Below are 23,903 nucleotides of genomic sequence, written 5' to 3'. Positions count from 1 at the left end.
AAGACATTCATGAGACATATTGAACCTCGCTGATACTGGCAGAAACATACGGAGTGCCAACGTGGACTTGAGGAAGTTCCTCAATTCTCTTCTCCAAGAACGGGTCCAAGGTCCCTGACGTCTGCAAGAGAAGAGATGGCAGAGATGATCAAAACGCTCCTGTTCTTGGAAGAGGTCGTGAGAATCCACACGTCCCAAGGGGTCTTCCCTAGCCATTCAGACCAAAATTCACCAAGCCCAGGTAAGCCATTTCCCAGGTTTGAGCCTAGATAGCAAGAACTTGCCCTTCCCTCCCCTCCACTCAGGCATCCATTTTGAAGGATCAGTACCTGAGCTGCAATGAAGCCATTAGGAGAAGAGCAAACCCCTCCTAGAATTAGAGTTCCTCCAGCTTCACACTCTGTGAACAACAGTGAAATCCTTAAAGGTCAAATAGTCTCGGCTGAAATCGATAAGAATTGAATAACTAACTCACACTTAGAAAAGATGGCCTTCCGCTAGATTCAGCAAATGTTGTGTTTATGTCTTCCCTGGGGTGAAGGGAGTGTGGTAAGTGAGGGGAATCTTTGACTGAACTTGAATCTGTATTAGGCCTCAGTTTTTCTACACAGTATAGGTAAATAGTACAAGTCAGAAAGTGAACTGTACTGTAAAAGTCGCCAATGACATTAAAGACACAGCTTATGTGGATCGTCTTTCACTTGAGTCAAGCCCACGGGGGCTCTATAAAATGGGGGTGCAAAGTTGATTGCGTTAAATGGCTTTACCCAACATGATCGGATGATAAAGCGTTCTCATCACTGATAGAAGTACACCTGGTTCTCCATAGACTAGCATAACTGCAGCAGATTTCTCCAAGCTATAATGCACATAGGTGCTTTTGGATTCAAACCTAAATGTATATATTTGGTTTGTTTCTTCTTGTATTTTCCTAGAGAGGGATGTTATCCCTTGAAATGCCAACATTGGCCAGTAGGTGCCATTGGGAGTAAAGGGCAGCACATGCACAAGTGTATCCAAGGTTGAGGGTTATTTCATGTTTCCAATAGTTATTTCATGGTTCACGTTGGGTTCGGAGGCTTCAACCGTAAAGAGCTGACATGACCCCTTTAACAGTTTGGACTGCTAGTTTGCATTCTATCTGTCTAGCTTTTCCGTAGAGCTGAAACAATGTTACCAAAATTGACAAGTCTGGCTTCTAGGTCGATTTAGTGTGTTTCAAAAAATAACTCCATTTTCGTATAAATCCCAAAACATGTAAATGAATTCTGTTAAAATTCTTAAAGACTGCAAATGAGATATCAACACAATGTCAAAAGAGTTGTCTTCGGACAATCCCTCCCACCACGGCTGTATAGAAACAAAGAGCTAAGCAAATATCACATTTCTGTGAAATGTATCTGGATAGTGTTGATTCATCGATGCCCAGTTGGCAGAGAAGAAGTGCAACCTGCACTCACTCGCCCTCATTTACAGAGCAATGGAAAACCCTACTCACCCAGCCCTTGGCACAGGATAGTGGCCGAAGAGAGGTCTGTTATTTCCAAAGACAGGATGAGGCCTCAGGACACCTGGAAGCAGGAAAAGGCAAAGCAGGGAATGGAAATCAGTGCAGGGTCGGACCCCTGGTGATGGAGCAGCAAGGGTAAACTGTGTTAAACTTGGACGCACACTCTCAAGCGGACAGGAGACATGGGATAGAAGGTGATGTGCTGAGATTTATAAGAGTGCCCAGCAGAAGTTTGGCTGACAGAACTCAAAGAATCCAGCACAAAATATCCCCACAGTTGATTCTGAGACCAAGATCCGTGATGCCAAATTTGAGTTAGCAGGGGCAACGGTCAGTGAGAGATAGGGCTACTGATGATGGCAAACGCTGAGTCTCAGCGATCTGGAGTGCGTTGTGGGATTTGGTGGGTCGAATCAAGAGAGCAAACCAAACAGTGTACGAATGATAAATCAACCACACTGGTCACACGGTTGAGATTACCGATATGTCCCATGGCCACACCCAGTGCATCTGCAGGACCAGGGACCAATTGGGCATTTTGCCAATAGAGCACGTGTGGGGCTGAATCAGAGTGATCATGCATCTGCTCTGAGGGATCCAGGGGGCCTTGGTTTTGAAATCAGAATGAAAAGCCTTTGGATCAGCCTCATTCATAACCTGGGCTGGGATTATGGTTTGGTTTGAGTCACAGGATGCGCAACAACTCTGTGGTTGCCTTCGTGCACCCGTGCCACAAGGATGAGAGGACAAGGAAGAGTGGTCCAACTTCACAGCGTGAGAAGAGGAAGCATTTCTTTCAGCACTATCTCCCAAATGCGGATGCTACATTTTGGATGGCACCGGCACGGTACGGCATCGAGGACACCAATGTCGGTCTGCGGGATCATTCCAGCAGGCCCTGATGTATGACATCCATGGATGTTCTTCCACTGCATTTTCAGTAGACAGAGAAGCTCTGGGAAAACTGATTTCATTGGGATATTCCAGTGGCACTACAAAGCACAAGCGCACTCTCAGTTTGCTGTTTTGGAAACACTAAAAAATGACATAGAGCAGAATGCAGAGCTCAGAACCTTTAGAAGCTTCATTTCAACAAGAGGAAGTGTCCTGCGCACTTTCAGAATTGTGAGATAAGCGTAATCAAAATGAAGTTTTGCTAATCGAAATAGTATGGGTTGTTCATCACAACAAATGCAACACCAGCAATTGGAGATATACCAGACAACACACACAGGAATAGAATATGGCATCAATGTCTAGGAGAAATTGTCCTCACAGAAATCACTTTAAATTGCGTAGAGCCAAGAGTCTAAAATTTTCACTTAACCAAGCCCTAGAAGTCTACATTTAATACCTGATATTATCTGATCATTAGAGATGAAGAAGTACAGTAAAAGAAACAGGAAGTACCATTTTCAGTTCCAAAGATATTGAAGGCCCAAAAGATAAGCATTCAAACATCTACAATGCAAAACGCTAAACAGAACCAGATTTGAAAATGGAGGTCAGGAAACACTGAAGTACAACAGGGTCTCAGAAGCACAAAAGGCCGAATACCGGAAAAGGGGAATAGAAAGTCTCAACACGAGCCAAATAATATCAGAAAACTCAATGGATGTGATAATATCAGGGCTAAAATTTAGTCCTTAGCAGAGTAGATAATGCAGAGGGACGCGTGAATGACTGTGAAGACAGGGGAACAGAAAAACCTCGGTCAGAAGCAGACATAGGAAAGCAAGTGCAAACCAATGTAAACATTGCTGTTGAACCCTGGGTTAAGACAGGGCATGAAAGACTAGAATTCATAAGAGTCCCAAATGGAAAAGCAAGAGATATAGAAACAAAAAATGTCTGAAAATATATCTGTAGAAAAATCAGACTGAAACTTGCTGAAAGCCAAGAAAGAATCATCTATGCGAATTCAGGAATTACACACCATCCAAAGGAGGTGGAATCCCAATAAACCTACCAGTAGCTGTATGATGCAAATCATCAAAGCTCACGAATATCCCAGTGATTTAAAATGCACCTGGAGGAAACAACATAGTCACAAGGGAACCTCCAGAGGGGTTTCAGCAGATATCTCAGCAGCAATATTGCAGGACAGGGAGGAGTGCCAGGACACAGACCATAACCTGAATGGCCAAATGCTGCCACCTAGGGTAGCCTATGCCACATGACCGCCATTTCTAATAATGGCAGAGCTAGAGAATTCCACAAACCGGCAAATCTCAAAAGAATTCAGCAGTTCAAAACTTATCCTACAAGAATGGTTGAGAAATCTACCCTGAATAGAAAAGCAGCAAGATGAATTGGAAAAAGAAACCATTATTGGAAATGCAAGAAGATCATGAGTGGCAAAGAAGAAACAAGAAGGACGGTAGGAGGACATCAAAACCCCAAAGATGGGAGAGGGAAGCAGGAAATCATAGGTGATTGGAAGCACTCTCTTAAGTGAATCAACTTATTTGACTCTCTGTTTGAAGCTAAAGGAGAGATGCATTGTCGGAGCCAGCCGACAATCGATCAGGTCCAGAAACCTGTGCTGCAGGACTGAGAAAAGGAAAGACGTAACAAAAAGACAGCAAGGCAAGAAAAGTTGGGGTTGAGAGGGTCTCACTCTAGCCCGCAAGACGCTAGGTCAAGAGTGGACCTCGAGTTTATTTCAGGTGGTTCTTTTATATGATTTTAACCCATTAGCTCATACATTCCTGCACGTAGGCAATAAAGCCTAACCTCGTGACTCGTATACATTCAACTCAGGTGATACATTCAACTCAGGTGATTGTTCTCTAAAAGGATCACTGATTTGTGTGCCAATTGTATCTCTCCCTCCGAAGGTCTTTTGTGACTAAATAGCTCAAAGAGGTTTCCTCAGGCATTAGCGCACCTGGTGAATTCTTTAGTAAAAGAGGTGGCGGGACAGAGATTGTTCTAACTCAATTGACCTTTGAGCCGGGCGCCCCGCACTGTGGGAGTTTAGGCACAACCTTTGTGCTCGGCAGCCTCAATCTCAGAGCCTGGCGCCCTGCACTTTGGGGTTTTACGCCCAAGTTTTGTGCTCGGCAGCCCACAGTCACGAGTGGCTCCCCGCAATGCATGGCCTGACATGTTTGCAAAACAAGCTAGAAGCCGACCAACAAAGAATCAAACCAACAAACAAGCACCAAAATGGTACGGTTGGCTGACATTTACCAAGGGAAATATGATTATTCAAAAGAATTACTCAAGGTGATGTCAAGGATCATTCAGCATGCATCGACACAGTATCGGGGCTTGCATGTACTCAGCACACTTGTATTCGGAAATCAAAGGCGTGCAAACATATTCGTAAATTTAGATACATAAGAGCATATCGTGACCTAACACTAATGCCGATTTGGAATCAAATGGATTCCTAGTCCGTGATGTAGACTTGTATGTCTTCCAACAGGATGAAGGAATGCCATATTCTACGCTACGTAGAGAAGAAATGTAAGAAGCCTATAACAAAGGCAAGTATCTCTGCCAAAGTGTACTAAGAGCAAAAGAGACCGACAGTAAAGTGCACATTGGGGTTGGTTTCATTTCTTGGAATTTCAGCCCCCATGAAACCAATGGATCCATGTCCTGAGAGTGCGGGTGTTTCAGCAGAAATCAGGCGACGCATATGTATTCCGGGTGTATGGATATTATAGGAACATAAGTCTCCTTTAGTGGGTCTCTGTGTACTGTGAACTGTTAGAAAGTTTAAAGACGTGTGAAACCATCAACTGAAAAGGGACACAATTCCCTCCATTGGTACTGTGCATAGAGATCTGAACAAAAGGAAAGAGGGAAGAAGAAAGGCCCATGGGACTCTAGTGGGTAGAATCACATTTACCTTAGGAACCTCTCGTCGGATGCAGCCCCTCCCCCAACACTGACAAGATGCAGCAGCCATTGGGGATGGCAGTTAGCGGTTGGATTCCAGGTGGAATGTTGGTGTGTACCTCGATGCTTGTTGTGGCTGTTGGATCCTAGGTAACCGGGCAGTGTTCCGTGCGTGGATCAGTGTGATGGAGGGGCTGCCGCCCTCTGTGGAGCTTGGCTTAGGTGTTTGGTCCGGGAAGCTGTGTAAGTTCGAGATACTGCTGCTGCCAAAAGACCTGAGTTCACAGGTCAGTTTCCAGAACCTGAAAGGGCAGACAGTGGAAGAAATGCCTGTCATCAGCTTACTGGTGAGGCTCCGAGGTACTTTCAGACTTGCCCAGTCCTGTTGAAGTCGACTTTAGGGGAGACACGAAGAGAAGCTGGCCGAAAAGCTGGCTGCACGAATTGAGGAGAGATGCGAACACATGGATGAGAGATGTTCTGCTACAATGGAGAATACTGGCGTGGAGACAGCTGTAGAGGATACCAGGCTCAAAAGACATTCATGAGACATAATGAACCTCGCTGATACTGGCAGAAACATACGGAGTGCCAACGTGGACTTGAGGAAGTTCCTCAATTCTCTTCTCCAAGAACGGGTCCAAGGTCCCTGACGTCTGCAAGAGAAGAGATGGCAGAGATGATCAAAACGCTCCTGTTTTTGGAAGAGGTCATGGGAATCCACACTTCTCAAGGGGCCTTCCCAAGCCATTCAGACCAGAATTCACCAAGCCCAGGTAAGTCTTTTCCCAGGTTTGGGCCTAGCTAGCAAGCACTTGCCCTTCCCTCCCCTCCACACAGGCATCCATTTTGAAGGATCAGTAGCTAAGCTGCAATGAAGCCATTAAGAGAAAAACAAGCCCCTCCTAGAATCAGAGTTCCTCCAGCTTCACACTCTTTGAACAACAGTGAACTCCTTAAAGGTCTAATAATCTTGGCTGAAATAGATAGGAATTGAATAATTAGCTCACACCTAGAAACGATGGCCTTCCGCTAGATTCAGCAAATGTTGTGTTTATGTCTTCCCTGGGGTGAAGGGAGTGTGGTAAGTGAGGGGAATCTTTGACTGAACTTGAATCAGTATTAGGCCTCCGTTTTTCAAGACAGTCTAGGTAAATAGTACAAGTCAGAAAGAGAACTGTACTATAAAAGTCACCAATGATATTAAGACACAACTTATGTGGATCGTCTTTCACTTGAGTCAAGCCCCCGGGGGCACTATATCATGGGGGTGCAGACTTGGTTGCGTTAAATGGCTTTACACAACATGATCGAATGATTGAGTGTTCTCATCACTGATAGAAGAACACCTGGTTCTCAATAGATTAGCATAACTGCAGCAGGGTTCTCCTAGCTCGAATGACTCTAGGTCCTTTTGGATTCAAACCTAAATGTATATATTTGGTTTCTTTCCTCTTGTATTTTCCTAGAGAGGGATGTTACCCCTTGAAATGCCAACATTGGCCAGTAGGTGTCATTGGGAGTAAAGGGCACCACATGCACAAGTTTATCCAAGGTTGGGGGTTATTTCAAGTTTCCAATAGTTATTTCATGGTTCCTGTTGGTTTCGGAGGCTTCAACAGTAAAGAGTTGACATGACCCCTTTAACAGTTTGAACTGCTAATTTGCATTCTATCTGTCTAGGTTTTCCGTCGAGCTGACACAATGTTACCAAAATTGAAAAGTCTGGCTTCTAGGTCGATTGAATGTGTTTCAAAAAATAACTTCATTTTCATATAACTCCCAAAACATGTAAATGAATTCTTTTAAACTTCTTAAAGACTGCAAATGAGATATCAACACAATGTCAAAACAGCTGTATTCGGACCATCCCTCCCACCACGGCTGTATAGAAACAAAGAGCTAAGCAAATATCACATTTCTGTGAAATGTATCTGGATAGTGTTGATTCATCGATGCCCAGTTGGCAGAGAAGAAGTGCAACCTGCACTCACTCGCTCCCATGAACAGAGCAATGGAAACATCCACTCACCCAGCCCTTGTCACACGACACATGCGGAAGAGAGGTCTGTTACTTCCAAAGACAGGATGAGGCCTCAGGACACCTGGAAGCAGGAGAAGGCAAAGCAGGGAATGGAAACCAGTGCAGGGTCTGACACATGGTGATGGAGCAACAAGGGTGAAACTGTGTTTAACTTGGACGCACACTATCAAGCGGACAGGAGACATGGGATAGAAGGTGATGTGCTGAGATTTACAAGAGTGCACATCAGATGTTTGGCTGACAGGACTCAAAATCCAGCGCAAAATATCCCCACAGTTGATTCTGAGACCAAGATCCCAGCTGCCAAATTTGAGGTAGCAGAGGCAACGGTCAGTGAGGGATAGGGCTACGGATGAGGGCACACGCTGAGTCTCAGGGATCTGGAGTGCATTGTGGGATGTGGTGGGTCGAATCAAGAGAGCAAACCGAACTGTGTACAAATGATAAAGCAACCACACTGGTCGCGCTGTTGAGATTACTGATATGGCCCATGGCCACACACAGTACATTTGAAGGACCAGGGACCAATTGGGCATTTTTCCAATAGAGCACGTGTGGGGCTGAATCAGAGCAATCGTGCATCAGGTCTGAGTGGTCCAGGGGGCCTTGGTTTTGAAATCAGAATGAAAAGCCTTTGGATCTGCTACATTCATAACCTGGGCTGGGATTATGGTTTGGTTTGAGGCACAGGATGCGCAACACCTCTGTGATTGCTTTCGTGAACCCGTGCCACAATAATGAGAGGACAAGGAAGAGTGGTCCAAGACCACAGCATGAGAAGAGGAAGCATTTCCTTCAGCACTACCTCCCAAAATCAGATGCTACATTTTGGATGGCACCGGCACGGTACGGCACCGAGGACAACAAGGTAGGTCTGCGGGATCATTCCAGCAGGGCCTGATATGTAACATCCATAGATATGCTCTGTAGACAGAGAAGCTCTGAGAAGAACTGCTTACATTATGATATTCCCGAGGCACTACAAATCACAAGCGCACTCTCAGTTTGCTGTTTTGGAAACACTCCAAAATGACATAGAGCAGAATGCAGAGCTCAGAACCTTTTGAAGCTTCATTTCCACAAGAGGAAGTGTCCTGCGCACTATCAGAATTGTGAGATAAACATAATCAAAATGAAGTTATGCTAATCGAAATAGGATGGGTTGTTCATCAGAACTAATGCAACACCATCAATTGGAGATATACCAGACAACACACACAGGAACACGATATGGCATGAATGTCTAGGAGAAATTGTACTCACATAAATCCCATGGAATTGCGTAGAGCCAAGAGTCTAAAATTTTCACTTAACCAAGCCCTAGAATTCTACATTAGATACCTGATATTACCTGACCAGTAGAGATGAAGAAGAACAGTAAAAGAAACAGGAAGTACCATTTTCAGTTCCAAAGATATTGAAGGCCCAAAAGATAAGCTTTTAAACAACTAGACTGCAAAACGCTATCCAGGTCAAGTGTTGAAATTGGAGGTCAGGGAAAAACTGAAAAACAACAGTGTCTCAGTATCACAAAAGGCAGAATACCGGAAAAGGGGAAGAGAAACTCTAAAGACGAGCCAAAAAATATCAGGAAACTCAATGGATGTGATAATATCAGGGCTAAAATTTAGTCGAAAGCAGACTAGATAATGCAGAGGGACGCGTGAATGACTGTGAAGACAGGGGAAGAGAAAAACCTCGGTCAGAAGCAGACATAGGAAAGCAAGTGCAAACCAATGTAAACATTCCTGTAGAACCATGGGTTAAGACAGGGCATGAAAGACTAGAATTCATAAGAGTCCCAGATGGAAAAGCAAGAGATAAAGAAACAAAAAATGTCTGAAAATTTATCTGTAGAAAAATCAGACTGAAAAATGCTGAAAGCCAAGAAAGTATCATCTATGCGAATTCAGGAATTTCACAGCATCCAAAGGAGGTGGAATCCCAATAGACATACCAGCAGCTGTATGATTGAAATCAACAAAGTTCAGAATATCCCAGTGATTTAAATTGCACCTGGAGGATACAACATAGTCACAAGGGAACCTCCAGAGAGGTTTCAGCTGATATCTCGGCAGCAATATTGCAGGACAGGGAGGAGTGTCAGGACACAGACCATAACCTGAATGGCCAAATGCTGCCACCTATGGTAGCCTATGCCACATGACCGCCATTTCTAATAACTGCAGATCTAGTGAATTTCACAGACTGGCAATTCTTAAAAGAATTCAGCAGTTCAAAACTTATCCTACAAGAATGGTTGAGAAATCTACCCTGAATAGAAAAGCATCAAGATGAAATGGAAAGAAGAAACCATTATTGGAAATGCAAGAAGAGCATGAGTGGCAAAGAAGAAACAAGAAGAAGGCAAGGAGGTCATCAAAACCCTAATGATGGGAGAGGGAAGCAGGAAATCATAGGTGATAGGAAGCACTCTCTTAAGTGAATCACCTTATTTGACTCTCAGTTTCAAGCTTAAGGGGAGATGCATGGCATGTCGTGTTTGCAATACAAGCGAGAAGCAGACGAACAAAGAATCAAACCAACAAACAAGCACCAAAAGGGTACGGTTGGCTGATATTTACCAAGGGAAACATGATTATTAAAAAGAAAATACTCAAGGAGATGTCAAGGATCATTCAGCATGCTTCGACCCATTATCGCGGCTTGCATGTACTCAGCATACTTGTATTCGGAAATCAGAGGCGTGCATTCATATTCGTAAATTTTGATTCATAAGAACATATCGTGACCTAAACCTAATGCCGATTTGGAATCAAATGGATTCCTAGTCCTTGATGTAGACTTGTGTGTCTTCCAACAGGATGAAGGAATGCCATATTCTAGGCTACGTAGAGAAGAATTGTAAGAAGCCTAAAACAAATGAAAGTAGCTCTACCAAAGTGTAATAAGAGCAAAAGAGACTGACAGCAAAGTGCACAATCGGGTTGGTTTCATTTCTTGGAATTTCAGCCCCCATGAAACCAATGGATCCATGTCCTGAGAGTGCGGGTGTTTCAGCAGAAATCAGGGGACGCATATGTATTCCGGGTGTACGGATATTATAGGAACATAAGTCTCCTTTAGTGGGTCTCTGTGTACTGTGAACTGTTAGAAAGTTTAAAGAAGTGTGAAACCATCAACTGAAAAGGGACACACTTCCCTCCATTGGTACGGTGCATAGAGATCTGAACAAAAGGAAAGAGGGAAGAAGAAAGGCCCATGGGACTCTAGTGGGTAGAATCACATTTACCTTAGGAACCTCTCGTCGGATGCAGCCCCTCCCCCAACACTGACAAGATGCAGCAGCCATTGGGGATGGCAGTTAGCGGTTGGATTCCAGGTGGAATGTTGGTGTGTACCGCTTGGCTTGTTGTGGCTGTTGGATCCTAGGTAACCGGGCAGAGTTCTGTGGGTGGATCAGTGTGAAGGAGGGGCTGCCGCCCTCTGTGGAGCTTGGCTTAGGTGTTTGGTTCGGGAAGCTGTGTAAGTTCGAGATACTGCTGCTGCCCAAAGACCTGAGTTCACAGGTCAGTTTCCAGAAACTGAAAGGGCAGAGAGTGGAAGATCTGCAAGTCATCAGCTTACTGGTGAGGCTCCGAGGTACTTTCAGACTTGCCCAGTCCTGGTGAAGTCGACTTTAGGGGAGACAAGAAGAGAAGCTGGCCGAAAAGCTTGCTGCATGGATTGAGGAGAGATGCGAACACATGGATGAGAGATATTCTGCTACAATGGAGAATACTGGCGTGGAGACAGCTGTAGAGGATACTAGGCTCAAAAGACATTCATGAGACATATTGAACCTCGCTGATACTGGCAGAAACATACGGAGTGCCAACGTGGACTTGAGGAAGTTCCTCAATTCTCTTCTCCAAGAACGGGTCCAACGTTTCTGACGTCTGAAAGAGAAGAGATGGCAGAGATGATCAAAACGCTCCTGTTCTTGGAAGTGGTCGTGAGAATCCACACGTCCCAAGGGACATTCCCAAGCCATTCAGACCAGAATTCACCAAGCCCTGGTAAAACATTTCCCAGGTTTGGGCCTAGCTAGAAAGCACTTGCCTTTCCATCCCCTTCAGTCAGGCATCCATTTTGAAGGATCAGTACCTGAGCTGCATTGAAGCCATTACGAGAAGAGCAAGCGCCTCCTAGAACCAGAATTCCTCCAGCTTCACACTCTGTGAACAACAGTGAACTCCTTAAAGGTCAAATAGTCTCGGCTGAAATAGATAGGAATTGAATACTTAGCTCACACCTAGAAACGATGGCCTTCCGCTAGATTCAGCAAATGTTGTTTTTATGTCTTCCCTGGGGTGAAGGGAGTGTGGTAAGTGAGGGGAATATTTGACTGAACTTGAATCTGTATTAGGCCTCAGTTTTTCAAGACAGTATAGGTAAATAGTACAAGTCAGAATGTGAACTGTACTGTAAAAGTCGCCAGTGATATTAAAGACACAGCTTATGTGGATTGTCTTTCACTTGAGTCAAGCCCCCGTGGGCACTATATCATGCGGGTGCAACTTGGTTGCGTTAAATGGCTTTACCAATCATGATCGGATGATTAAGCGTTCTCATCACTGATAGAAGAACACCTGGTTCTCAATAGACTACAATAGCTGAGGCAGGGTTCTCATAGCTCTAATGCCTCTAGGTGCTTTTGGATTCCAACCTAAATGTATATATTTGTTTTGTTTTCTCTAGTAATTTCCTAGAGAGGGATGTTACCCCTTGAAATGCCAACATTGGCCAGTAGGTGTCATTGGGAGTAAAGGGCATCACATGCACAAGTATATACAAGGTTTGGGGTTATTTCATATTTCCAATAGTTATTTCATGGTTCCTGTTGTGTTCGGAGGCTTCAACCGTTAAGAGCTGACATGAACCCTTGAACAGTTTGGACTGCTAGTTTGCATTCTATCTGTCTAGGTTTTCCGTAGAGCTGACACAATGTTACCAAAATTGACAAGTCTGGCTTCTAGGTCGATTGAGTGTGTTTTAAAAATAACTTCATTTTCGTATAACTCCCAAAACATGTAAATGAATTCTGTTAAAATTCATAAAGACTGCAAATGAGATATCAACACAATGTCAAAACAGGTGTCTTCGGACAATCCCTCCCACCACGGCTGTATAGAAACAAAGAGCTAAGCAAATATCACATTTCTGTGAAATGTGTCTGGATAGTGTTGATTCATCGATGCCCAGTTGGCAGAGAAGAAATGCAACCTGAACTCACTCGCTCCCATGTACAGAGCAATGGAAACAACCACTCACCCAGCCCTTGGCACAGGACACTTGCCGAAGAGAAGTCTGTTACTTCCAGAGACAGGATGAGGCCTATGAACACCTGGAAGCAGGAGAAGGCAATGCAGGAAATGGAAACCAGTGCAGGGTCTGACCCCTGGTGATGGAGCAACAAGTGTGAAACTCTGTTTACCTTGGACGCACACTCTCAAGCGGACAGGAGACATGGGATAGAAGGTGATGTGCTGAGATTTACAAGAGTGCACAGCAGATGCTTGGCTGACAGAACTCAAAGTAACCAGCGCAAAATATCCCCACAGTTGATTCTGAGTCTAAGATCCCAGCTGTCAAATTTGAGGTAGCAGAGGCAACGGTCAGTGAGGGATAGGGCTACGGATGATGGCACACGCTGAGTCCCAGGGATCTGGAGTGCGTTGTGGGTCGAATCAAGAAAGCAAACCGAACTGTGTACCAAGGATAAACCAATCACACTGGCAGCGCGGTTGAGATTGCCGATATGTCCCATGGCCTCACCCAGTGTATCTGCAGGACCAGGGACCAATTGGGCATTTTGCCAATAGAGCACGTGTGGGGCTGAATCAGAGATATCGTGCATCTGGTCTGAGAGGTCCAGGGGGCCTTGGGTTTGAAATCAGAATGAAAAGTTTTAGGATCTGCTGCATTCAAAACCTGGGATGGGATTATGGTTTGGTTTGAGACACAGGATGCGCAACAGCTCTGTTGTTGCCTTCGTGCACCCGTGCCACAAGGATGAGAGGACAAGGAAGAGTGGTCCAAGACTACAGCGTGAGAAGAGGAAGCATTTTTTCAGCACTATCTCCCAAAACCGTATGATATATTTTGGATGACACAGGCACTGTAAGACACCGAGGATAACAAGGTAGGTCTGCAGGATCATTCCACCTGGTCCTGATGTTTGACATCCATAGATATGCTTCCACTGTTGTTTGTGTAGACAGAGAATTTCTGGGAATTTCTGATTCCTTTGGGACATTCCCGTGGCACAACAAAGCACAAGCGCACTCTCAGTTTGCTCTTTTGGAAACACTCCAAAATGACATAGAGCAGAATGCAGAGCTGAGAAATTTTAGAAGCTTCATTTCCACATGAGGATGTGTCCTGCGCACTTTCAGAGTTGTGAGATAAGCGTAATCAAAATGAAGTTATGCTAATCGAAATAGTATGGGTTGTTCATCAAAACTAATGAAACACCAGCAATTGGAGATATACCAGACAACACACACAGGAACACGATATGGCATCAATGTCTAGGAGAAATTGTCCTCACAGAAATCCCATGGAATTGCGTAGAGATAAGAGTCTAAAATTTTCAATTAACAAAGCCCTAGAAGTCTACATTAGATACCTGATATTACCTGACCAGTAGAGATGAAGAAGTACAGTAAAAGAAACAGGAAGTACCATTTTCACTTCCAAAGATATTGAAGGCCCAAAAGATAAGCTTCCAAACAACTAGACTGCAAAACGCTATACAGACCAAGTGTTGAAAATGGAGGTTAGGAAATCCCTGAAGAACAACAGTGTCTCAGAATCCCAAAAGGCAGAATACCAGAAAAGGGAATAGAAAGTCTAAAGACGAGCCAAAAAATGTCAGAAAACTCAATGGATGTGATAATATCAGGGCAAAATTCAGTCCTAAGCAGACTTGATATTGCAGAGGGACGCGTGAATGTCTCTGAACACAGGGGAACAGAAATCCCTCGGTCAGAAGCGGACATAGGAATGCAAGTGCAAACCAATGAAAACATTGCTGTTGAATACTGGGTTAAGACAGGGCATGAAAGACTAGAATTCATAAGATTCCCAGATGGAAATGAAAGAGATAAAGAAACAAAAAATGTCTGAAAATTTATCTGTAGAAAAATCAGACTGAAAAATGCTGAAAGCCAAGAAAGTATCATCAATGCGAATTCAGGAATTACACAGCATCCAAATTAGGTGGAATCCCAATAGACCTACCAGCAGCTGTATGATTCAACTCAACATATTTCACGAATATCCCAGTGATTTAAAATGCACCTGGAGGAAACAACATAATCACAAGGGAACCTCCAGAGGGGATTCAGCTGATATCTCGGAAGCAATATTGCAGGAGAGGGAGGAGTTCCAGGACACAGACCATATCCTGAATAGCCAAATGCTGCCACCTAGGGTAGCCTATGCCCCATGACCACCGTTTCTAATAACGGCAGTGCTAGAGAAATCCACAAACCGGCAAATCTTAAAAGAATTCAGCAGTTCAAAACTTCTTCTAAAAGGAAGGTTGAGAATACTCCCCTGAATATAAAAGCAGCAAGATGAAATGGAAAGAATAAAACCATCATTGGAAAAGCAAAAAGAGCATGAGTGGCAAAGAAGAAACAAGAAGAAGGCAAGGAGGACATCAAAACCCTAAAATGGGAGAGGGAAGCAGGAAATGATAGGTGATTGGAAGCACTCTCTTAAGTGAATCAGATTATTTGACACTCTGTTTAATCGAAAGGAGAGATGCATGGTCTGACGTGTTTGCAAAACAAACGAGAAGCAGACCAACAAAGAATCAAAACAACAAACAAGCACCAAAAGGGTACGGTTGGCTGATATTTACCAAGGGAAACATGACTATTCAAAAGAAAATACACAAGGTGATGTCAAGGATCATTCAGCATGCATCGACCCAGTATCGCTGCTTGCATGTACTCAGCACATTTGTATTCGGAAATCAGAGGTGTACATATATATTCGAAAATTTTGATTCATAAGAGCATATCGTGACCTAATCCCAATGCCGATTTGGAATCAAATGGATTCCTAAACCGTGATGTAGACTTGTATGTCTTCCAACAGAATAAAGTAATGCCATATTGTATGCAAAGTAGAGAAGAAATGTAAGAAGCCTATAACAAAGGCAAGTAGCTCTGCCAAGTTGTACTAACTGCAAAAGAGACAGACTTTAAAGTGCACATTGGGGTTGGTTTCATTTCTTGGAATTTCAGCCCCCATGAAACTAATGGATCCATGTCCTGAGAGTGCGGGTGTTTCAGCAGAAATCAGGCGACGCATATGTATCCCGGGTGTACGGATATTATAGGAACATAAGTCTCCTTTAGTGGGTCTCTGTGTACTGTGAACTGTTAGAAAGTTTAAAGACGTGTGAAACCATAAACTGAAAAGGGACACACTTCCCTCCATTGGTACTGTGCATACAGATATGAACAAAAGGAAAGAGGGAAGAAGAAAGTCCCATGGGACGCTAGTGGGTAGAATCACATTTACCTTAGGAACCTCTCGTTGGATGCAGCCTCTCCCCCAACACTGACAAGATGCAGCAGCCATTGGGGATGGCAGTTAGCGGTTGGATTCCAGGTGGAATGTTGGTGTGTACCTCGATGCTTGTTGTGGCTGTTGGATCCAAGGTAACCGGGTAGAGTTCTGTGGGTGGATAAGTGTGATGGAGGGGCTGCCGCCCTCAGTGGAGCTTGGCTTGGTGTTTGTTCCAGGAAGAAGTGTAAGTTCGAGATACTGCTGCTGCCCAAATACCTGAGTTCACAGGTCAGTTTCCAGAAACTGAAAGGGCAGACAGTGGAAGATCTGCCTGTCATCAGCTTACTGGTGAGGCTCCGAGGTACTTTCAGACTTGCCCAGTCCTGGTGAAGTCGACGTTAGGGGAGACACGAAGAGAAGCTCGCCGAAATGCTGGCTGCACGGATTGAGGAGAGATGCGAACACATGGATGAGAGATGTTCTGCTACAATGGAGAATACAGGCGTGGAGACAGCTGTAGAGGATACCAGGCTCAAAAGTCATTCATGAGACATATTGAAACTCTCTGATACTGGCAGAAACATAGGGAGTGCCAACGTGGACTTGAGGAAGTTCCTCAATTCTCTTCTGCAAGAACGGGTCCAAGGTCCCTGACGTCTGCAAGAGAAGAGATGGCAGAGATGATCAAAACGCTCCTGTTCATGGAAGAGGTCGTGAGAATCCACACGTCCCAAGGGGCATTCCCAAGCCATTCAGACCAGAATTCACCAAGCCCAGGTAAGCCTTTTCCCAGGTTTGGGCCTAGCTAGCAAGCACTTGCCCTTTCCTCCCCAACTCTCAGGCATCCATTTGAAGGATCAGTACCTGAGCTGCAATGAAGCCATTACGAGAAGAGCAAGCCCCTCCTAGAATCAGAGTTCCTCCAGCTTCACTCTCTGTGAACAACAGTGAACACCTTAAAGGTCAAATAGTCTCGGCTGAAATAGATAAAATTGAATACTTAGCTCACACCTAGAAACGATGTCCTTCCGCTAGATTCAGCAAATGTTGTGTTTATGTCTTCCCTGGGGTGAAGGGAGTGTGGTAAGTGAGGGGAATCTTTGACTGAACATGAATCTGTATTAGGCTTCAGTTTTTCAAGACAGTGAAGGTAAATAGTACAAGTCAGAAAGTGAACTGAACTGTAAAAGTCGCCAATGACATTAAAGACACAGCTTATGTGGATCGTCTTTCACTTGAGTCAAGCCCCCGGGGGCACTATATCATGGGGGTGCATACTTGGTTGCGTTAAATGGCTTTAAACTACAGGATCGGATGATTAAGCGTTCTCAACACTGATAGAAAAACACCTGGTTCTCAATAGACTAGCATAACTGCAGCAGGATTCTCCTAGCTAGAATGCCTCTAGGTGCTTTTGGATTAAAACCTAAATGTATATATTTGGGTTGTTTCCTCTTGTATTTTCCTAGAGAGGGATGTTACCCCTTGAAATGCCAACATTGGCCAGTAGGTGTCATTGGGATACAGGGCACCACATGCACAAGTGTATCCAAGGTTGGGGGTTATTCCATGTTTCCAAAAGTTATTTCATGGTTCCTGTTGGTTTCGGAGGCTTCAACCTTAAAGAGCTGACATGACCCCTTGAACATTTGGACTGCTAGTTTGCATTCTATCTGTCTAGCTTTTCCGTAGAGCTGACACAATGTTACCAAAATTGACAAGTCTGGCTTCTAGGTCGATTTAGTGTGTTTCAAAAAATAACTCCATTTTCGTATAACTCCCAAAACATGTAAATGAGTTCTGTTAAACTTCTTAAAGACTGCAAATGGGATATCAACACAATGTCAAAATAGTTGTCTTCGGACAATCCCTCCCACCACGGCTGTATAGAAACAAAGAGCTAAGCAAATATCACATTTCTGTGAAATGTATCTGGATAGTGTTGATTCATCGATGCCCAGTTGGCAGAGAAGAAGTGCAACCTGCACTCACTCGCTCCCATGAACAGAGCAATGGAAACATCCACTCACCCAGCCCTTAGCATAGGACACTGGCCGAAGAGAGGTCTGTTACTCCCAAAGACAGGATGAGGCCTCAGGACACCTGGAAGCAGGAGAATGCAAAGCAGGGAATGGAAACCAGTGCAGGTTCGGACCCCTGGTGATGGAGCAACGAGGGTGAAACTCTGTTTAACTTGGACGCACACTCTCAAGTGGACAGGAGACATGGGTTTGAAGGTGATGTGCTGAGATTTTCAAGGGTGCACAGCAGATGCTTGGCTGAGAGAACTCAAAGAAACCAGCGCAAAATATCCCCACAGTTAATTCTGAGACCAAGATCCAAGCTGCCAAATTTGAGGTAGCAGAGTCAATGGTCAGTGAGGCATAGAGCTACCGATGATGGCACACGCTGAGTCTCAGGGATCTGGAGTGCGTTGTGGGATGTGGTGGGTCGAATCAAGTGAGCAAACCGAACTGTGTACCAATAATAAATCAACCACACTGGTCGCGCGGTTGCGATTACCGATATGTCCCATGGCCACACCCAGTACATCTGCAGGACCAGGGACCAATTGGGAATTTTGCCAATAGAGCACGTGTGGGGCTGAATCAGAGATATCGTGCATCTGGTCTGAGGGATCCAGGGGGCCTTGAATTTGAAATCAGAATGAAAAGCCTTAGGATATGCTACATTCATAACCTGGGCTGGGATTATGGTTTGGTTTGAGTCACAGGATGCGCAACAACTCTGTGGTTGCCTTCGTGCACCCGTGCCACAAGGATGAGAGGACAAGGAAGAGTGGTCCAAGTCCACAGCGTGAGAAGAGGAAGCATTCCCTTCAGCACTATCTCCCAAAAGCGGATGCTACATTTTGGATGGCACCGGCACGGTACGGCACCTAGGACAACAAGGAAGGTCTGCGGGATCATTCCAGCAGGCCCTGATATGTGACATCCATAGATATGCTTCCACTGGTGTTTCTGTAGACAGAGAAGCTCTGGAAAGAACTGATTTCATTGGGACATTCCCGTGGCAATAAAAAGCAGCAGAGCACTCTCAGTTTGCTGTTTTGGAAACACTCCAAAATGACATAGAGAAGAATGCAGAGCTGAGAACTTTTAGAAGCTTCATTTCCACAAGAGGAAGTGTCCTGTGCACTTTCAGAAGTGTGAGATAAGTATAATCAAAATGAAGTTATGCTAATCGAAGTAGTATGGGTTGTTCATCACAACTAATGCAACACCAGCAATTGGAGATATACCAAACAACACACACAGGTACAGGTTATGGCATCAATGCCTAGGAGAAATTGTCCTCACAGAAATCCCATGGAATTGCGCAGAGACAAGAGTCTAAAATTTTCAATTAACAAAGCCCTAGAAGTCTACATTAGATACCTGATATTACCTGACCAGTAGAGATGAAGAAGAACAGTAAAAGAAACAGGAAGTACCATTTTCAGTTCCAAAGATATTGAAGGCGCAAAAGATAAGCTTTCAAACAACTAGTCTGCAAAACGCTATCCAGAACAAGTGTTGAAAATGAAGGTCAGGAAAACACTGAAGAACACCAGTGTCTCAGAATCACAAAAGGCAGAATACCAGAAAAGGGGAAGAGAAAGTCTCAACACGAGCCAAAAATATCAGGAAACTCAATGGTTGTGATAATATCAGGGCTAAAATTCAGTCCTTAGCAGACTAGATAATGCAGAGGGACGCGTGAATGACTGTGAAGACAGGGGAAGAGAAAAACCTCGGTCAGAAGCAGACATAGGAAAGCAAGTGCAAACAAATGAAAACATTGCAGTTGAACCCTGGGTTAAGACAGGGCATGAAAGAATAGAAATCATGAGTCCCAGATGGAAAAGCAAGAGATAAAGAAACAAAAAAATGTCTGAAAATTTATCTGTAGAAAAATCAGACTGAAACTTGCTGAAAGCCAAGAAAGAATCATCTATGCGAATTCAGGAATTACACAGCATCCGAAGGAGGTGGAATCCCAATAGACCTACCAGCAGCTGTATGATTCAAATCAACAAAGTTCACGAATATCCGAGTGATTTAAAATGCACCTGGAGGAAACAACATAGTCACAAGGAAACCTCCAGAGGGGTTTCAGCTGATATCTCGGCAGCAATATTGCAGGACAGGGAGGAGTGCCAGGACACAGACCATATCCTGAATGGCCAAATGCTGCCACCTAGGGTAGCCTATGCCACATGAACACCATTTCAAATAACGGCAGAGCTAGAGAATTCTACAGACCGGCAAATCTTAAAAGAATTCAGCAGTTCAAAAGTTTTTCTAAAAGAAAGGTTGAGAAAACTCCCCTGAATAGAAAAGCAGCAAGATGGAATGGAAAGAAGAAACCATTATTGGAAATGCAAGAAGAGCATGTGTGGCAGAGAAGAAAGAAGAAGAACTTAAGGAGGACATCAAAACCCTAAAGATGGGAGAGGGAAGCAGGAAATCATAGGTGATTGGAAGCACTCTCTTAAGTGAATCAGCTTATTTGACTCTGTTTGAAGCGAAAGGAGAGATGCATGGCCTGACGTGTTTGCAAAACAAGCGAGAAGAAGACCAACAAAGAATCAAACCAACAAACAAGCACCAAAATGGTATGGTTGGCTGACATATACAAAGGGAACCATGAGTATTCAAAAGAAAATACTCAAGGTGAGGTTAAGGGTCATTCAGAACGCATCGACCCAGTATCGTGGCTTGCATGTACTCAGCACACTTGTATTCGGAAATCAGAAGCGTGCATTCATATTCGTAAATTTTGATCCATAAGAGCATATCGTGACCTAACACTAATGCCGATTTGGAATCAAATGGTTTCCTAGTCCGTGATGTAGACTTGTATGTCTTCCAACAGGATGAAGGAATGCCATATTCTAGGCTTCGTAGAGAAGAAATGTAAGAAGCCTATAACAAAGGCAAGTAGCTCTGCCAAAGTGTACGAAGTGCAAAAGAGACCGACAGCAAAGTGCACATTGGGGTTGGTTTCATTTCTTGGAATTTCAGCCCCCATGAATCCAATGGATCCATGTCCTGAGAGTGTGGGTGTTTCAGCAGAAATCAGGCGACGCATATGTATTCCGGGTGTACGGATATTATAGGAACATAAGTCTCCTTTAGTGGGTCCCTGTGTACTGTGAACTGTTAGAAAGTTTAAAGACGTGTGAAACCATCAACTGAAAAGGGACACACTTCCCTCCATTGGTACGGTGCATAGAGCTCTGAACAAAAGGAAAGAGGGAAGAAGAAAGGCCCATGGGACGCTAGTGGGTAGAATCACATTTACCTTAGGAACCTCTCGTCGGATGCAGCCCCTCCCCCAACACTGACAAGATGCAGCAGCCATTGGGGATGGCAGTTAGCGGTTGGATTCCAGGTGGAATGTTGGTGTTTACCGCGAGGCTTGTTGTGGCTGTTGGATCCTAGGTAACCGGGCAGAGTTCTGTGGGTGGATCAGTGTGATGGAGGGGCTGCCGCCCTCTGTGGAGCTTGGCTTAGGTCTTTGGTCCGGGAAGCTGTGTAAGTTCGAGATACTGCTGCTGCCCAAAGACCTGAGGTCACAGGTCAGTTTCCAGAACCTGAAAGGGCAGACAGTGGAAGATCTGCCTGTCATCAGCTTACTGGTCAGGCTCCGAGGTACTTTCAGACTTGCCCAGTCCTGGTGAAGTCGACTTTAGGGGAGACATGAAGAGAAGCTGGCCGATAAGCTGGCTACACGGATTGAGGAGAGATGCGAACACATGGATGAGAGATGTTCTGCTACAATGGAGAATACTGGCGTGGAGACAGCTGTAGAGGATACCAGGCTCAAAAGACATTCATGAGACATATTGAAACTCACTGATACAGGCAGAAACATACGGAGTGCCAACGTGGACTTGAGGAAGTTCCTCAATTCTCTTCTCCAATAACGGGTCCAAGGTCCCTGACGTCTGAAGGAGAAGAAATGGCAGAGATGATCAAAACGCTCCTGTTCTTGGAAGAGGTCGTGAGAATCCACACGTCCCAAGGGGCATTCCCAAGCCATTCAGACCAAAATTCAACAAGCCCAGTTAAGCCTTTTCCCAGGTTTGGGCCTAGCTAGTGAGCACTTGCCCTTGCCTCCCCTCCACTCAGGCATCCATTTTGAAGGATCAGTACCTGAGCTGCAATGAAGCCATTACGAGAAGAGCAAGCCCCTCCTAGAATCAGAGTTCCTCCAGCTTCACTCTCTGTGAACAACAGTGAACACCTTAAAGGTCAAATAGTCTCGGCTGAAATAGATAAAATTGAATACTTAGCTCACACCTAGAAACGATGTCCTTCCGCTAGATTCAGCAAATGTTGTGTTTATGTCTTCCCTGGGGTGAAGGGAGTGTGGTAAGTGAGGGGAATCTTTGACTGAACATGAATCTGTATTAGGCTTCAGTTTTTCAAGACAGTGAAGGTAAATAGTGCCAGTCAGAAAGTGAACTGAACTGTAAAAGTCGCCAATGACATTAAAGACACAGCTTATGTGGATCGTCTTTCACTTGAGTCAAGCCCCCGGGGGCACTATATCATGGGGGTGCAGACTTGGTTGCGTTAAATGGCTTTAAACTACAGGATCGGATGATTAAGCGTTCTCAACACTGATAGAAAAACACCTGGTTCTCAATAGACTAGCATAACTGCAGCAGGATTCTCCTAGCTAGAATGCCTCTAGGTGCTTTTGGATTCAAACCTAAATGTATATATTTGGGTTGTTTCCTCTTGTATTTTCCTAGAGAGGGATGTTACCCCTTGAAATGCCAACATTGGCCAGTAGGTGTCATTGGGATACAGGGCACCACATGCACAAGTGTATCCAAGGTTGGGGGTTATTCCATGTTTCCAAAAGTTATTTCATGGTTCCTGTTGGTTTCGGAGGCTTCAACCTTAAAGAGCTGACATGACCCCTTGAACATTTGGACTGCTAGTTTGCATTCTATCTGTCTAGCTTTTCCGTAGAGCTGACACAATGTTACCAAAATTGACAAGTCTGGCTTCTAGGTCGATTTAGTGTGTTTCAAAAAATAACTCCATTTTCGTATAACTCCCAAAACATGTAAATGAGTTCTGTTAAACTTCTTAAAGACTGCAAATGGGATATCAACACAATGTCAAAATAGTTGTCTTCGGACAATCCCTCCCACCACGGCTGTATAGAAACAAAGAGCTAAGCAAATATCACATTTCTGTGAAATGTATCTGGATAGTGTTGATTCATCGATGCCCAGTTGGCAGAGAAGAAGTGCAACCTGCACTCACTCGCTCCCATGTACAGAGCAATGGAAACATCCACTCACCCAGCCCTTAGCATAGGACACTGGCCGAAGAGAGGTCTGTTACTCCCAAAGACAGGATGAGGCCTCAGGACACCTGGAAGCAGGAGAATGCAAAGCAGGGAATGGAAACCAGTGCAGGTTCGGACCCCTGGTGATGGAGCAACGAGGGTGAAACTCTGTTTAACTTGGACGCACACTCTCAAGCGGACAGGAGACATGGGTTTGAAGGTGATGTGCTGAGATTTTCAAGGGTGCACAGCAGATGCTTGGCTGAGAGAACTCAAAGAAACCAGCGCAAAATATCCCCACAGTTAATTCTGAGACCAAGATCCCAGCTGCCAAATTTGAGGTAGCAGAGGCAATGGTCAGTGAGGCATAGAGCTACGGATGATGGCACACGCTGAGTCTCATGGATCTGGAGTGCGTTGTGGGATGTGGTGGGTCGAATCAAGAGAGCAAACCGAACTGTGTACCAATAATAAATCAACCACACTGGTCGCGCGGTTGCCATTACCGATATGTCCCATGGCCACACCCAGTACATCTGCAGGACCAGGGACCAATTGGGAATTTTGCCAATAGAGCACGTGTGGGGCTGAATCAGAGATATCGTGCATCTGGTCTGAGGGATCCAGGGGGCCTTGAATTTGAAATCAGAATGA

The 23,903-nt window shown here is 44.6% G+C and overlaps 1 long non-coding RNA gene across 1 annotated transcript; it reads right to left on the bottom strand.

Annotated features, from left to right (window-relative positions):
• Positions 1-11,121: 11,121 nt before the first annotated feature.
• Positions 11,122-22,337, bottom strand: LOC140694142 (uncharacterized). Its single transcript, XR_012069895.1, has 3 exons — positions 22,097-22,337; positions 21,759-21,888; positions 11,122-11,174 (listed from the first exon to the last, which is right to left on the bottom strand). It is a non-coding gene; the product is annotated as an uncharacterized lncRNA (long non-coding RNA).
• Positions 22,338-23,903: the final 1,566 nt, after the last annotated feature.

Source organism: Vicugna pacos, unplaced genomic scaffold (genome assembly GCF_048564905.1).
Source record: "Vicugna pacos unplaced genomic scaffold, VicPac4 scaffold_20, whole genome shotgun sequence".
NCBI classification, from domain to species: domain Eukaryota; kingdom Metazoa; phylum Chordata; class Mammalia; order Artiodactyla; family Camelidae; genus Vicugna; species Vicugna pacos.
The sequence above is the reverse complement of the archived record's forward strand: the minus strand, read 5'-3'. Positions and strand labels throughout refer to the sequence as shown.